The 15,540-nt window shown below is 40.0% G+C and overlaps 1 long non-coding RNA gene across 1 annotated transcript in view; it reads left to right on the forward strand.

Moving 5' to 3' along the window:
• LOC309706290 overlaps positions 1 to 15,237 on the forward strand; it is a 32,248-nt gene extending 17,011 nt beyond the window's left edge. Inside the window, exon 3 of the long non-coding RNA XR_014276709.1 lies at positions 15,038 to 15,237. This is a non-coding gene — a long non-coding RNA (uncharacterized lncRNA). The remainder of the gene's footprint in view (positions 1 to 15,037) is intronic.
• The last annotated feature ends 303 nt before the right edge of the window (positions 15,238 to 15,540 follow it).

Genomic DNA, 15,540 nt, shown 5'->3' on the forward strand with positions numbered 1-15,540 from the left:
CATTGTTGTGCTGACAAATGAGATGAGATTTCCAGATGGTATTGTAGTGTGGATTGAAATCTGACTGTAATTTCCCATGTTTATTATTCCATCACTTTTGACAAGATTCCTGATGGCATCCCCAAAACATGATAGAATCTGCTCTGTGTTTTATAGATGGCCGTTGACACTCTTGTACCTCTCTCCTGACCTACTCCATACATATTGATGATGATTGAGATTAATAACTCAAGACCTGATTTTTAGCCTCAGCCTTTTCCTTTCCCTTCTTTTTCCCTTCCTTAAGAATGACTCCTTTTTCAACCTTCCACTGAGAGGATTTCTGATGGGGCAGGTGCATCCTTCAGGTGCCGTGTCAGGTCTTTGCTGAAGTTTTTTTCTACTAAAGGACATGACTTCCAGATACTGTTCACCAGCTGTAGTTTTTTAATATCACTTCTTATTTTGTCTCCACTTGTCCAGTAGGCAAAGTTTTTGCCTAATAGAATTTGGGAAATAGCTTATTGGTAGAAAAACCCTATTCTACATCTGTCAAATTATGTAACCTTTCATAGATTCAGTCAAAGAAATGGAAACAAATTAGGAATTTTGTGGCAGATTGACCAAAATACAAAGATACAATTTAAAATTGTTTCTTGGTTGAATTTTCTGTTATGTGTGGACACAACAGTGGAAACCTGAAATGAAGCTTATGAATAAGTTCAATGAGGAAGATCTGTAATCACTCATCTGGACATTAGGCTGTTTCTCTGTTCTTTACATCACTACCACTTTCCCACTCTGTCAATCTCAATACTGACATCATTACTTATCTTCTTCCCCGCCTTATTTGAGCCAATCAGTCTCCACTTTCCATGGTTTAAATCTATACTCTTCGTCATTCTCCAATTCAGTCTCTCATTCATGCAACCCACCTCCTCCTCATGTCCACCTCACAGACACCTCAGTCAGAGCTCCATCCAAGCTTCAGTCTTCATGTTCACCACCACCAGCATCTCTAGACTCTGGTGGGTCCTGTTCTAAGTCTGATCACTGCTGGGATTCTGTTTTGCCATGATGGATCATTGGAGTCTAATTGCCAAATAAATTAATTTCTCTAGCTCAATAATTCATGTTCAGGTCTTTGAAATTATCTCTCCTTATTGAAATACCTTCATAAAGCCCGGAGAGCTTTTCCTCAAGAACATTGTAAAATATGACAAGAAATTCAACTAATTCTCTAAATCATAACTTTAAACCAGACTTTAAACATAATAGTTGTAAAGACAACTCTGTAAAACATAAAATAAAATACAAGCTGACCTAAATATGAATTCAGTATATGCTGAATGATTAATGTCTTTCTTGCAGAAAGGAATTTTTTTTCTCTATATGTAAGAGTTATTGTGGGATATTTTTAGTGTGTTAGAGCTTCATCCAGAATAAACACAGAGATCATGCTCAGTTTATGTAGAGAGACAATAGATAAAAGAGAATTTGTTTCCTTTCTCCAGTTTCATGTCTTGCATTTCCTTTTTTTTCCCCTTTTTTTCCAAAGAGAAACAAAAGTGTTTTGTTTTGTCAGAGCTTCAGATGTGCTGCAGAGCATGGCAGTATTCCTCTCAAAAGACACTTGATTAATTTCTGGAAGTAATCCAAGTTGCTGTAGGTGTTGAACTGGAATGGCTGACTGTTTTCTCCCGATAAAACCTATGTAAGACTTTGATCATTAGCAGTCTGCTTCACAATCAGGCACAGTACACAAATAGGAGGCACAAAAGCACACTGCTCGTATGGATGGTTTGGTTTTAATATGAATGAGGCATGAGCACTGGCCAATGGCAGCACACAAAGGGCAAAAAATGAAACTGAACAGTGACAACACAAGGTGACAAATTGTACCATATGTGCAGTACACAAATGTTTTGTCAAGTGGACTACATTTCAGAGCTGCTCTCCATGTGAAGCTGTTGTTCCCTTTCAATTGTTTTATGCATTTCTGTCTCCTGATCACAACTTCAGCAGAAAAGCTTTATTTGCTCCTTGGCTCCTAAAATCACCATCCATAGTTTGGGTTTTTATTTTCATTGACTGAAAATTGGCATAGCTTGAGTTTTCAATTCCCCGTGGTGCACTATGTGAAAGACAATCTCCAGTATTCAGAAACATTCTGTGTAACTGAATTTTCAACAGTAAACTGGCATTTCTATGGTTTCTAATCTCATCAACCACTAAAGATTTACAGTATGAGCCAAATTTACCCTTCTAGAAGCCTATTCATGCACTTTATATAACTTGCATCCACACCTATGGCCAATTTTGAGTAATTTAACCTAGAATGCATGTATCTGGACTGTGGGAGGAAAGTGGAACACCCAGGGGAAAGTGAAAGCATGCAAACTCCAATGAAAGGCTTGAGCCAGCCAACCAGAAGAGCACTGGCATGAGCACAGGTATAGAAAGCAAACATAATGTAACTTTATCATGTCAATCAACCTGTGTTCCTCATGTCTTTGTAAGCAAATGCCACTAACAACAAAACATTTTTGCTAGTATTTACTATGAAACATGCAGCACCTGTAATACTCGAGAGAAAAAAAGCCCAGTTGCTACTGAATTGGACTGTCTGAGTTTGCACATGGGATGATGGGCTGCCAGGAAACTTGATCTTACCCATACGACTCACAAACAACGTGCAGATGTCCCAATCCGCAAAACCTTGGCAGCATAACTGACTGTAGACTAATTTGAAAGGATACATTGTCAGATGAGAATGAGCGATTTCTGGCATTTACTTGTCACTGAATTTTTCATAAATCTTTCTTTGCTTCAAAATACAGCCAAACTAGGGTTCATGTTTGCCAAGCTTGTAATTAAACTGCAGAGCCAGGAATTCTGGGAAAAACAAAAGAAGAAAAAGTTTGGAATTCAGCAACTGTATTGGATTGTTTTACGAAATGTGAGGAGAGATTTCTGGATGGATGTTGAATTGTTATTTTGGCTGCAACAGAACTCGCTCAGTACATTACAGGCGGTGATGTCTGCTTTTGAGTTTCTTCAGAAGCTTTTCAAAGCTTCTCTCTTCAGTGCAGTAAAGTAAAAATGCAGAGTGACAGCGTCACATTCGTTAAGTTGATTAATGTAGCAGTTTTCATAAAGGCATTCCCATGAGCCACATAAACCCTTACTATTCATTGTACCTTTGCCCTGAGCTGTAAGCCTCTCTCCTTTGCCGTTCCTACTCACATAATACACCTACGGAAATTCTGTGCAGTAAGTGGCTTCTCATTAATGTAACTGTAAGTCATTTTTCGGGAGAAGCAGAAATTTCAGATAGGCCTGGAAAGTGGTAATGCAGCTATTTCTAGTGCGTCAGACCCCTGGATAAATCAGGACCTTGTCTTGCCAGTATTGACACAGCCCTGTTTTCTGTAGCCTGAAAGCGTGCCCTGTGTGAATGAGGTGAACACTTCACAATACAGACTTTTAGCTACCTGAGGACGGCGTAGTTCCACATCGATGACCTAAAGGATTCATGTATAGAGAGCTTTCTGTAGAGAACGCGAGTAATGTGAGGATGAAAAGTCTTTCATCATGAAAGACACACAAATGGCACTGAAAAAAACAAACTCACTAGGCTAAGACAAAATACAAGTTTATGCGAATATTAAACTGAATGTTAAAAAATATCAGAAAAGACTGCAAATGTCTTTTTGGCACTTGGTTCTTTATATTTTTTCAAACATTTTCAGTCCAGTCCTTCTACCTGACCATTTTCAGAGGATTTTTTTTGTGTGTGTGTTAAGTGACTTAATACTGACCTATGAATCATTCAAGCGCAAAAAGTCACCAAACTCAAGGGATGCACCGGTGTTGGATTGAATTGAAAGCTTTTATTGTCATTCTACACAGTACAACGAGATTTAAAACAGCTCTATAAAAGTGTGCATGTGCTTACCACATTGTAAAAAAACTATACAATAATATAACTATACACATAATATAAATACACAGCACTGGGTGACACAGACAGACAGCCAGAGAATGATGACATGGACAATTTTAAGCACAGTGTCTAGTGGTGCAGTGGTCAGTGCAGATTTTTCAGTGCAAATTACTTTTGTACAAGTTTGAATTGAGTATGGTGATAGCTTTGTGGAAGAAGCTATCTCCAAGTCTGTTTGTTCTGACCCGTATGGATCTGAAGCACCTGCCAGAGGGCAGTAGGTTAAAAAGATGGTAGCCGGGGTGGGTAATGATTGTGATTTCAAATTAGTAAAGAACCAATTATATTTTTAGGTACTTTGTTGTTAGCAGCCTGCTACAAAAACACGTAATTTGTTCCTGTTTTTAGGTGAATATGGAAAAATAATTTAACAGGAATAAAACTGCATTTTTGTAGCAACAAGGGGATTCCCAAAAGCCAAAGACTCTGAGCACAGTATGTCCTTAAAAGTACAGCAGATGAAAGGTATCTGAAAGCGATGCTCTTACGAAACAAAGAGCTGACTCAGGACAAGAGGTGCTTCTGGCTTTTCTCCATCTTCTCTTCCCTGATACATTATCAGAAACGGATTGGGAGGCTGGCTGTTTTTAAGCAATTTATAAGGAAGGGGAAAAGCTGAGGTATACCAGATTAAATAAGAACTGGACTGAAAATCAGTGGCAACCACTGGGAGTGATGAATCCAAATTTGGAATCTACAGCCATCTGTAAAACACAATAGAGGCTCTGTCACAATTTAGGGCTTGATTTCAGGCAGTGGTCCTGGAGAGCTTGTCAGAATCGATGGAGTTATAAACGCAGAAAAGGACCAGATTGTGTACTTTTTATGTTGTAGAATAAAGGTGGTCATATCAAATACTGGCTTTCAAGTTTGTTAGAATTGTACAAACTCTGTTTTTGCCTTATATACTGTATTTCTTTCTATGTGTGCATGTTTCAATAGATTGCTATACCTGTGTCCCCAAGATATAAAACAATGAGGCATGGTTCAAGCCTTTTGCACAGTAATGTAAGTCATTGTTTTACTCATGACCCCAGCTTTTGTTCAGTGATTCTATTCACAGACCTTTTACTTTCAGTTTGTGCTCCATTTATTGTTATGAAACCTCACAATCTAGACAGCAAGCAGTAATTGTCCAGACATGAAGTGTTCAGTGGGACACAAAGAGCCAGTTTTTAATTACTGAAATAACCCAGTGACAGTCGGAGATTCGGTCACAAAAGTAATGCTGTTTTCATTCTGAACAGACCGCATAACTAAGTGATTCAGTAATTATAGTGAACCTAGATATAATTAAAATGTAAAACTCGTAAAGCTGCATAATACTTTTTGTCACATGTGTGCTACACAGTGGTTAAACACAACTGTTTATGTGTTGTGTTTGAAATTCCTGTGCAGACTGTTTAACCATACCTCAAAAAATGTGAAAAGAGAAAGTCAGAAGTATGAACACCACACTGGGTCAGTAAAAGCGGAGCAGACAGCGAAACAAAACAAAAGTAACGTTGGAAGAAATAAAAAGAAAAAGGTGTAGAGACAGTTAGAAGTTGAGTTGAACTTTTCCACAAGCAGTGATTTTCGTCAAATGTGATATCTGGGGTACTGGGCTTACACTAAACACGGATACATTTTTAGATGTCTAACTATTGCATGCCAGATTCTATGACTATTCCTTTAAATAATATCATGAAATATCATTGAATGATCAGCAGAATGCCATGAAAAAATGATTTTATACTGTTATTTTAAACATTTAGTATAATCATGAGTATATTCATCTTGCAAATGGAGTAAATCCAATAAAAATGGGTACGTTTATGACAGAGGAAGCAGTCTTACAGCTGCACAAAAGATGCTTTATTTTCCTGAGTGTAAGTAAGGCTCTCGTCAAACGTTTGCTGTACTGCACTCATCTGTTTGGGGGAGCAAACAGAGCATCGTTTGCTTCCCCAACCTTCATTTCATGCAAGGGTTTGTGCAATGTCATAAAAAGCTTCTGCTCCAGAACAGACATTTACCTGTGGAAACATCATAAAGAGAAGGACTTTTTAAAAATCCTAGCTCATTTATTCAAAATAAATCTGCTGGAGAGGGAATTTGACCCCCTACTCCCACACTAAACCAGCAGCTGGATGAATTTTTCCAAGTGGGGGGTAAAGTCATCACAACTGGCACCCTAACCGACTTCATCAGCTCTTTTACGCTCCCTCACTGTTTGGAACCAAAACATGGGAGGATATGTATGTCATCCCTCCACTCGACTGTTTCACATCTAAGCCCTTCCTCCTCTGAAGACACAAGGCCAAACTGAAAACAAAAGTGGGCTCAGCAGACCAGGCGTGCTGTTTCCTGAGACAATAATCATGTGCACAGCAAAGCCTCTACATACTGAAAAAACTTAATTACCAACACATGAGGTAGACATAACACTAGCTATCTTGGCTAATCATGTCTGTAACTTTTTATTTTTTAGTCCAAAAGTCAGACATCCAGATTCAGAGTCTATTCAGCAGTCAGTTGAAAAATAATCAGCCCAGTAAGTGTCATTTATGTTATTTATCAGGCTAATGTTTTAAAGAAATGTAGCTCATCCACACTCCTTTCTGCACTCTGTGCACTTTTCTGTCGTCTCATCTCTCTGTTGCATGCAAGTTACTGGAGAAGGTCCGGTGTGCCTTACCACAGGTGAACAGAACAGCTATTCACCTGATTTCCAAAGGTATTCACTGGACCTTTGCCACATGCCAATGAAGCATGCTCAGTCCAAAAATGCTAAAAAAAATACTATACCTGCACAATGTGGTGCTAAAACATGTGTTAGTAAGGGAGTGGTGGTCACAGAACAGTCCTATACTGTATAAGAGTATGAATGGCTGTGGTCCCACAGGGGAAGAACAGAGATGTGGATGCAGAAATGTACCAAAGCATAACCTCAATTCAGCAGATCTCTCCTCCATTACCTACAGTGACTCTAATACAGCCTTCTGTGTGAGAGTAAGTCCATTATTCTGGAATAAGCTCATTAAAAACAGATGATAATGCCAGCACTGCCATTTTAGACACTCCACAGTTGTTTGGCAAGAATGTTCAAATCCTGATTCATGTTGTTTAATGGTGCACTATAATCAGCTTAAAGTACTGCTGCTCCTTTACTGGGCAGGCATGCATTTCTCCCACAAGGGGGCATTTTAATCTGAATGTCTGCCATTTTAAACTAATTTGTGCCCTACACTAATTTTTGGTATAAATGCATGTTGCCTGTTCATACATACAAATACAGTCACACACACAAAGCATTCACCATGATGCACGTAGTCTCGCTTCATGTGGCTATGAGTTGCACTCGTCGCACAGCCCAATCATTCCAGTCTACTAAAATTAAACACTGTGTTTTACTATTTCCACCCCTCACACATGCTTCTCTGTGTAAAAGATTCATATTCACGAACACACATTGTGAGTAACTCCAGCCACAAGGCAAATATTCCATGATATGTTTGGTTTTCTTTTTATCTATTTAAGAGTTATCACCACCACATGGGCGGAATATTCCAGAACACTGTTTCTTTGTCCACCTATGCAGGTAGTCCTCTTAGTTGGCCCAGTGACCCGTTTCCTGGTTTTCTAAGTAGCCCTGATCTCATATTTCTCCCCTCAGCTGGAGCTGAGCTCATTTACAAAGTGGCTTTTAGTTATTTTTGGTGGCACCACGTTAGCAAAATTGAACAAAATCACTATATATAGAAAGAGGCTGGGGCAATTTCTGTGCAATGGGAAGAACTTGACCAGCAGCTTATGGACAAAAGCCATCAAAGGCTATGTTCAGGCACAGGTTCATGCTTACATACAGTCAAAATGACGCCAGGGGCATTTTACAGGCATCCATATTTCACGAGTTGATAAGTGAGATTTGCCTCATAGTGCCAAGAACAACAAAAAAAGGAACTCTGCCTGTTTGCAACACAGACTTGAAATTTCACACTGTCCTCACAGAAATCTATTTGCTGAAATGGAGTGACTGATTGACTGAACAATCAGGGTTTGCAGAAAACCATGTTTTGTTTTTTATCCATGTCTTAAAAGACCAGTAAGAATTTCTTCTTTGGGTTTTCTGGAGGAAGAATGAGAAATACAATTAGTACATCTCTACCAAGAATCATATCAAGGATGATGTGTCTATAATATGATGAATGCAAGCCTCTTTAATTCGCTCCTCCTCCACCTCTAGCACACAAAAGCAAGTTTGGGATTTTCCAGATGTCTATTTTTTGAAATGGAGAGAAAGAGCTGAGTTTTCCTTTCCTCCAATTACTGTATATCTGATAAAGAAATGAAAGCTTTACTGCATTTACATGTGTATAACATGCAAACTGAAGATCTGTGCAGCAGAACCACAGCAAATGTAGTCTGGTGAACACATGGTGAAATTACAGCTCACTGGATTCTCTCATGTCAACTGTTGTCAGTTGTCAGCGTGACTATAAATTCAGTTACACAATAAAGATAAGGCCGGGCACCCTAAATAAAAACATGGAAATAAGTGAAAACACTACTGAAGCAATATTTAATTATTTTTAACTGTGAGACTGGCCTATGCAAAATTAAGATCTTTCCCATCATGTGATTTTGAGACGGATCCCAATAAAACAGAAAGAAAAGATGATAACATTTAACTGTGAGTGAGGACTTGACCTATCAGACAGCTTTTAAATGCATGGAAGCTGTTTGAGCAAAGCTTATATGACCACTTGCTCTGATATGCCCAGTATGATTCAGAATATAAAATAAAAAAAATTCCTCTCAAATGTTTCCTGTTAATATATTTTCTTTGACTGATTTCAGATTTTGTCTTACATTTCCAGGTGTCGGTTATTATCTCCTATGTGAGCAATTTAAACACACATTTAAACCAGCCTGTGTGGCTCAGGAGTCCTACTCTCCTGTAAGACCCTTGGAGCCTTCTCAGTGTAGGGGAGCCTGTAAACAAACTGGCCATCACCTCTCCTGCCTTTTTTCCTTCTCTATATTTTTCTTTCTCTCCACCATGACTTACCTAGCCTCGCTTCATCTTAATAAACACGCTCAGTTTGTTCATTTCTGAGAGATGCCCCCTGCCTTTTCTTCCTTACCTTCACACACAGCTGAAATCATCCTTCCTAAATTACACTGCAGACGTTCTGTTTCAGCAGAAGCACCTTTATTTCTCCATTTCTTCCTCTTTTTAAAAACTTTTTTATGAGATCAGTCATCCACCGGTGGCTCTCATAGCAGACATATATTAAATCAGCAGCGTTTTCTTTTTTACAAAATGTTGAAAAGAGTCAACAGTCGGTTTGGACATTAGATGATCTTTAACCTGTCAGCTTCCCAAATAAGCTTCCTAAAGTCTGTTTGCTGTCCAAATGCAGACATGTGAGAGTAGCTCAGGTCGAGTCAGTGGGAGTCACATACAGTATCCTGCATTTAGGAATGAACAGGTCGCAGAGCAGATGCCAATGAATATTAGGGGTTATATGTCTTTCTAAAAGACACTATAGCAGTATTAGTGAGAAAAGAGGGTCATCTATCTCATTTTTTTCTTTCTTCAGTTCAGATCAAATTATCCTTTAGAGGAGATTTTGAGACATGCAAAAAGCATTCACACTCCTGAAACTATCTAAGAATAAACTCTAGAAATCTAAAAATAATAGTGTGAAAGGAACAAAGTCTAAAACCACTACAGTTAATGGCAGCAGTCAGTCCTGAGCCAGCTGCAGTTTAACACTTGAGAAGCACATTACTGCAATATTGCCAAGTATTCTTCTTTATTGTTATCTCATACTCTTTATTCCCTATCAGCTACCAGCATCTAGCCCTTCCCTAACTCACTCCCCCCCCCCCCCCCCCCCCAAACCCCCTCTTCCCTTCTTTCTCCACAGTCCTGCCATCTCTCAGCATTCCTCAAGTTCACCACACAGAGCCCCATTGTGTTAGTGTGTTAGGGAGGGAGCACGCAGTCCAACCTCTCACCATGTGCTGCCACTGAACCCACCTTAGGGGACCACAAAGCACTGCACAGCCTCTTCACACACATACACCCACAAACACACACCTTTCCTCTTTTCTGTCTCCCTGTTTTCTCCCTCATATCACTCTCCTCCATCACCCGTGTTTTCATTCCACCTTCTGTTCCCCTTTCTTCCGATCACACTTCCACTGCTTTTGGAAATTGCCCACCATCAACATTTCACCCTATTTTAATTGAAAAAAGTGTGTTCATAGATAAAACAGTCCTGCTCAAAAAGGCTATTGAGGAGACCGAGGCTTCAAAGCAAGGCAGCAGACCTGGAGGAGGAGTAATGGCAAGAGGAATGAGGGAAGGTATAATTTGAGGGGGTGTGCAGTGCTGTATAACATACCTGAGGTGCCAGAGTAAGACCTCCACCCCATCCGCTCAGTCTGGGTTGGTGGGTAAAAAATAGATGAGAGGGGGACTGAACTGCTTAAAGCCTGAGGAGAACTCCAGCAGTCTGACCTGCTGCTAATTAACAAAGTTTAGGTTTATGTAGTACTATGCTGGATGTTACAAGTATAGGTCTTAGAATCAAGTATACTTACAAAATAAAAATACTTACAGTAGTAGAAATTGGTTAATATCCAGAAAACTTTTATGCAGAGTATGTGATATTACTGGACAGTTATTGTTAATAATAAGAAAGAAAGAAAGAAAGAAAGAAAGAAAGAAAGAAAGAAAGAAAGAAAGAAAGAAAGAAAGAAAGATATTAGGGATTTTATTTTATTTTATTTTATTTTGCAATTGGTTCAGATGAAATATTTCTGAAATCTTACATTTCCATAAAACTGTGTGAGAGTGAAGAAGAAGAAGAAAGGTGTTAAGGAATGTAAAAGGGGAATTCCAGTCAAATGTGGAGTTTCAAATGAAACGCAATCAGTTTTGTCATTTGGTTTATGGATATAAGTCATACTCGGATTCCTGTACTACTTCAGTACAAGCGAAACTCTGTGCAAATGTTTTGTAGTGCACGAATTGACCCATTTCACCCGCCTCAAGGTTAATGAGTTCAACTGGACCCATTTGAGAGATCACCACGTGTGACTCAGAAACATAATTCTGTAAGACTCTGAAAGTCCAGGAGGGCCAGGAGTCTGAATAACAATGTTGTTTTCTTGTTAAGAAAAGCTTTATGCGTCATATACCCTGAGCAATTTGTTGAAATACAGTCAGGGCTGTGTTTCACACCTTATTTGCTTCACAGTAAATACACTAATATCTAATGAGAATGAATGGTTAAAGAATATCATACAGGTAAAAAAAAACAAAAACTGGCACACACAAGCTGACACACAATGTCTAACTGGACTCATGCACAGTCTGAGAGTTCAGCATTCCTGAGAGGCTTAGATCTCTGCTGAAAAGAATGAGCAGCCACACAGAGGGATCTCCTCACGAGATACAGAGCCATGTGGCCTGCTTTCACACAGATTACAGAGTCAGACCTGGGAACAGGCAGGAAAAGGGCAGATAGAGAAATACACTCACATCGTTTTACAAAACAGGTAGATTAGTGTGAGCTGTTACAGTATGTTTTTCACATCGGTTCTATACCGTGCTTTCCTGACTGAATGTGTTAGATGAGCTCATCAAAGTCTCCCCATGAGTCTTTTGCCCAAAATGATTTTTAGCTGAGTCCTGAGATTCAGATCATGCTTCAGTGTGAAATGTTCTTTGTTCTTTAAACTTTGCCACTTTACTAGAAATATAATTTGGTAAAATGAGAATACACCTTCGGTAAAATGAATAAACTGCACAAAAAACATTTTCTAAATCTCCAATACAAACATTTTAAAAGAGGTAAAAATAGAAGATGTGCATGCAAAAGACAGGAGCTCCAGATTAACAGGCTTCCACTTAACTATCTCAGCTGTTACTTGGACTTAATAACATCAATAGCATCATCATCCTTTTTCTCCAAAGTGCTTGCAACGTCAACTCTGCATTAATTTATGCTTTTAAATTGATGATATTCTAGAGAACATGTTACCTATGTTCTTTGTTTGCTTTGAATTTGATATATGTTATATGTTGCAGGCACTATTTATGACATTTTTTTTTTTTGTTGTTGTTTTTGTAACTCTAAATATTGCAGGTTTATAGAAAAAAACAATTAACACTTTTTCCATAAATAAGTAATTTCACTAAAAAGTGACACAAAGTAAAATTTAATTCAATTCAATTTTATTTATATAGCGCCAAATCATAGCAACAGTCGCCTCAAGGCGCTTTACACTGTAAGGTAGACCCTACAATAATACATACAGAGAAAAACCCAACAATCATATGACCCCCTATGAGCAAGCACTTTGGCGACAGTGGGAAAGAAAAACTCCCTTTTAACAGGAAGAAACCTCCGGCAGAACCAGGCTCAGGGAGGGGCGGGGCCATCTGCTGTGACCGGTTGGGGTGAGAGAAGGAAGACAGGATGTTTTTTCCCTACTCTGTAGGTAAGAGTGTTATAACCTAACTCTACAGATTTGATCTCATTCTAAAAAATATACTTTTTTTGCCTCAAAGTCAATAAATGTAGAAGCATTAAAATAATTTAAAAAGTCAAAGTTATAAATTCATTTTTTGCTTTTAGCCAGTATAACTTGGAGGGTCGTAAATGGTAAATGGTAAATGGCCTGCATTTGTATAGCGCTTTTCTAGTCCCTAAGGACCCCAAAGCGCTTCACACTACATTCAGTCATTCACCCATTCACACACACATTCACACACTGGCGATGGCAAGCTACGTTGTAGCCACAGCTGCCCTGGGGCGCACTGACAGAGGCGAGGCTGCCGGACACTGGCGCCACCGGGCCCTCTGACCACCACCAGTAGGCAAACACGGGGTTAGTATCTTGCCCAAGGATATTTGGCATGCAGCCAGGAGGCAGCCTGGGATCGAACCACCGACCTTCTGATTAGTGGCTGACCTGCTCTGCCACCTGAGCTACAGCCACCCCATGTAAATGTAAAGGTTTACATTTATCTGTATGGCTGAATGTGATGTCAGCACCTCTCTGCAGAAACTGAGTGTTGTATCAGTGAAGTGCACAGCTACACTCAGATAACAAAACTGTGTAACACGACTGCTGTTTAAGAGGGCACAGAGCCGAGGAAGGAGTCGAGAGTCTCATTCGTGTGTGAGGAATGTACGCATTTGGGAAGAGTCTGTGAGTGTGTCTGTGCCACTGTCTGCCTGCATGACTAAGCATCTATTTGTCTTTGTGTATGTGTGTTTGTGGGTGGGGGTCAGGAGTGCACCATTGTGACAGTGTTGGCTTTTATTGATTCAGCTGGAGTGAGAGAGCTGCAAATGTCAGAACTGCAACAGACAGCGTCCAAAGGATTTCCACCACCAAATTTACGGCGGGACTCCATCCTGCGCAAACACCGTCTGTGGCCAAATTGGCCATTGGTGCAAGAGTCTCATAAATGTCATCAGTATCGTACTCAAGTGTGAGCTGGGTAATCCAAACGCTTAGGAAATTTTACTTCAATTCTTCATTCTCTCTAGATTTCATAGACGGAGATTCTGAGATGTAGCTCGTGGGTTTTTTGCATTTTCTCCACTGAGAATATCGTGTCATTGTGTTAACACACGTGAATCCTCCAGACCAGCAAACTTTTAAAGTAATGGCCACACTTGCTGATGGTCAGTTAAATAAGTGCACTTGATTAGCAGCACCTGACTGCTACTCCAGCCTCTACGGATAAGGTTGTGTTTAATTTCTCACAGGTCTTATGTGACTGTAGACTTTTAAAATCCCCACAGGCTGTTTTAAAAGCAAGAAGACTTTTCCTGCTTTGTGAAAAGAATAAAAGTTTCACATGAATCATAAAGCAAAGCACGCAGAGACACATGAAGAGTCACTTTAAACATATAACGTAGTACATACTGGACGCTCATGTATGTACCGGCTCACTCCTGGTGGCCGATTGGCGGGGCCTGGCGCCTGTGGCCCGGCTGGGCTCCTTCCGGGGGGTGGGAGGCCCTCAGGCCTCTGGCCTCTGGGCCTGAAGCTCGGTCCTCTCTGGCACAGCTGGCTGCCGGCAGAGCCCGCGGGCACGCCACTGCAACCCCCTCTGGCCTCTGCTGCTGGGTGACCCCTCGTTTGGGGCTCTACTCGACTCTTCCCAGGAGGGTGGCACAGTTCCCCCCCTTTTGGTGGTCCTCCTCGGGTCCTTGTACTCTGGGGCCTCTGGATGTCTGGGGCCTGGATCTCCTCCATACCTGCTTCATACCCTGGAGGACGGGGCTATGGCTCCCCACACTCCCTAGCAGATCGTTACATGGAGAAACCTTTGGAATGCAAGCATGCTGATCCACACAGGTATGCACACAGGTGTACACACGGGTGTTCACAGACGCGGACTACAGCTTTCTTGGCTGCTGCCTCAAAGCACATTGTGCGCTGTCTATCTTGCGTGCTGCACAATATCGTTTATTATTTAGTATCTACTGTTATCTACTGCTAGCTAGTTTATTGTGATGGTGCTGTTTTTTTTATTATGTTGCTCTTTTTTTTGTTTGCTTTCTCTTCTGTTTTTTTTCTCCATACAGGTGATCCAGGTGTTTTGTTTGTTTTTTTTTCTTTCTCTCCCTCTCTTTCTTTCATTCTTTCTCCCTGTCCTATCCCCCAGTCATGTCTGTCCCGTTTGTAGCAACCGAAAATAAAATAAATTCATAATTATAATAAACGTCAATCAAATGGACCAATATGGCAAGGCCATGATGATCCACTTGGTAAAATAAATCCACTTGGCATCTTTCTTGGCCTTAAGACAACAATTCTGATGGCTAAAGATCCAAACGGGACACAAAAAAAAAAATGTAGTGGAAAAATTACCTAAAACATAAACGTTGAATATAAACATGGATTGCGTTATGTCTATATGTTAGTATTATTTGGCTACTGATGACTACTATACTATATTTTATTGATATAATAACATTTTGCTTCTTTTTTATTCTCTTATTGACCCATTTTTTATTTGTTTGTTTTTAGCTGTTTTTCTTCAGACCTGCAGAGACACAGCAGCTGTGTTCACAGCAGCACACTGTGGAGCACTCTCAATGGACTTTTTTAAAGAGTGAAGACCAGATGAGCTGAGGTGGGAAGAGTCTCAAGAGTTTTTCAAGGGGAATGACAGTGTAGTTTGAGAGAGGTATGAAATTAACTACTCTGAAATGAAAGAGAAAAACACTGAGGAATAAGCCAGAGACTGATGACTGATCAGAAACTTTTCAAACAGTCCGTTGTATAAAGTTGTCCGGCAAAAGGACACAAGTACAACTTCTCTGTTTTTCATTTACACTGGAGGTTACCTTTTTTGATCCCTCTAACACAGTCCAACTTGAGGCAATGGGAACATCTTTCCAGCGCGAAGGCACACAGCTCAATGACTTTTTGCTTTGCAGTGGAGAATTGTCCTCCTTTTCCTGTTTTTGGACAGTCTCTCTACCACATCCACCTTGATGTATTTGAGAGTTTATCTATGTCTGGTCCCA

This window comes from Aulonocara stuartgranti (genome assembly GCF_965226115.1).
Source record: "Aulonocara stuartgranti genome assembly, chromosome: 5".
NCBI lineage: Eukaryota > Metazoa > Chordata > Actinopteri > Cichliformes > Cichlidae > Aulonocara > Aulonocara stuartgranti.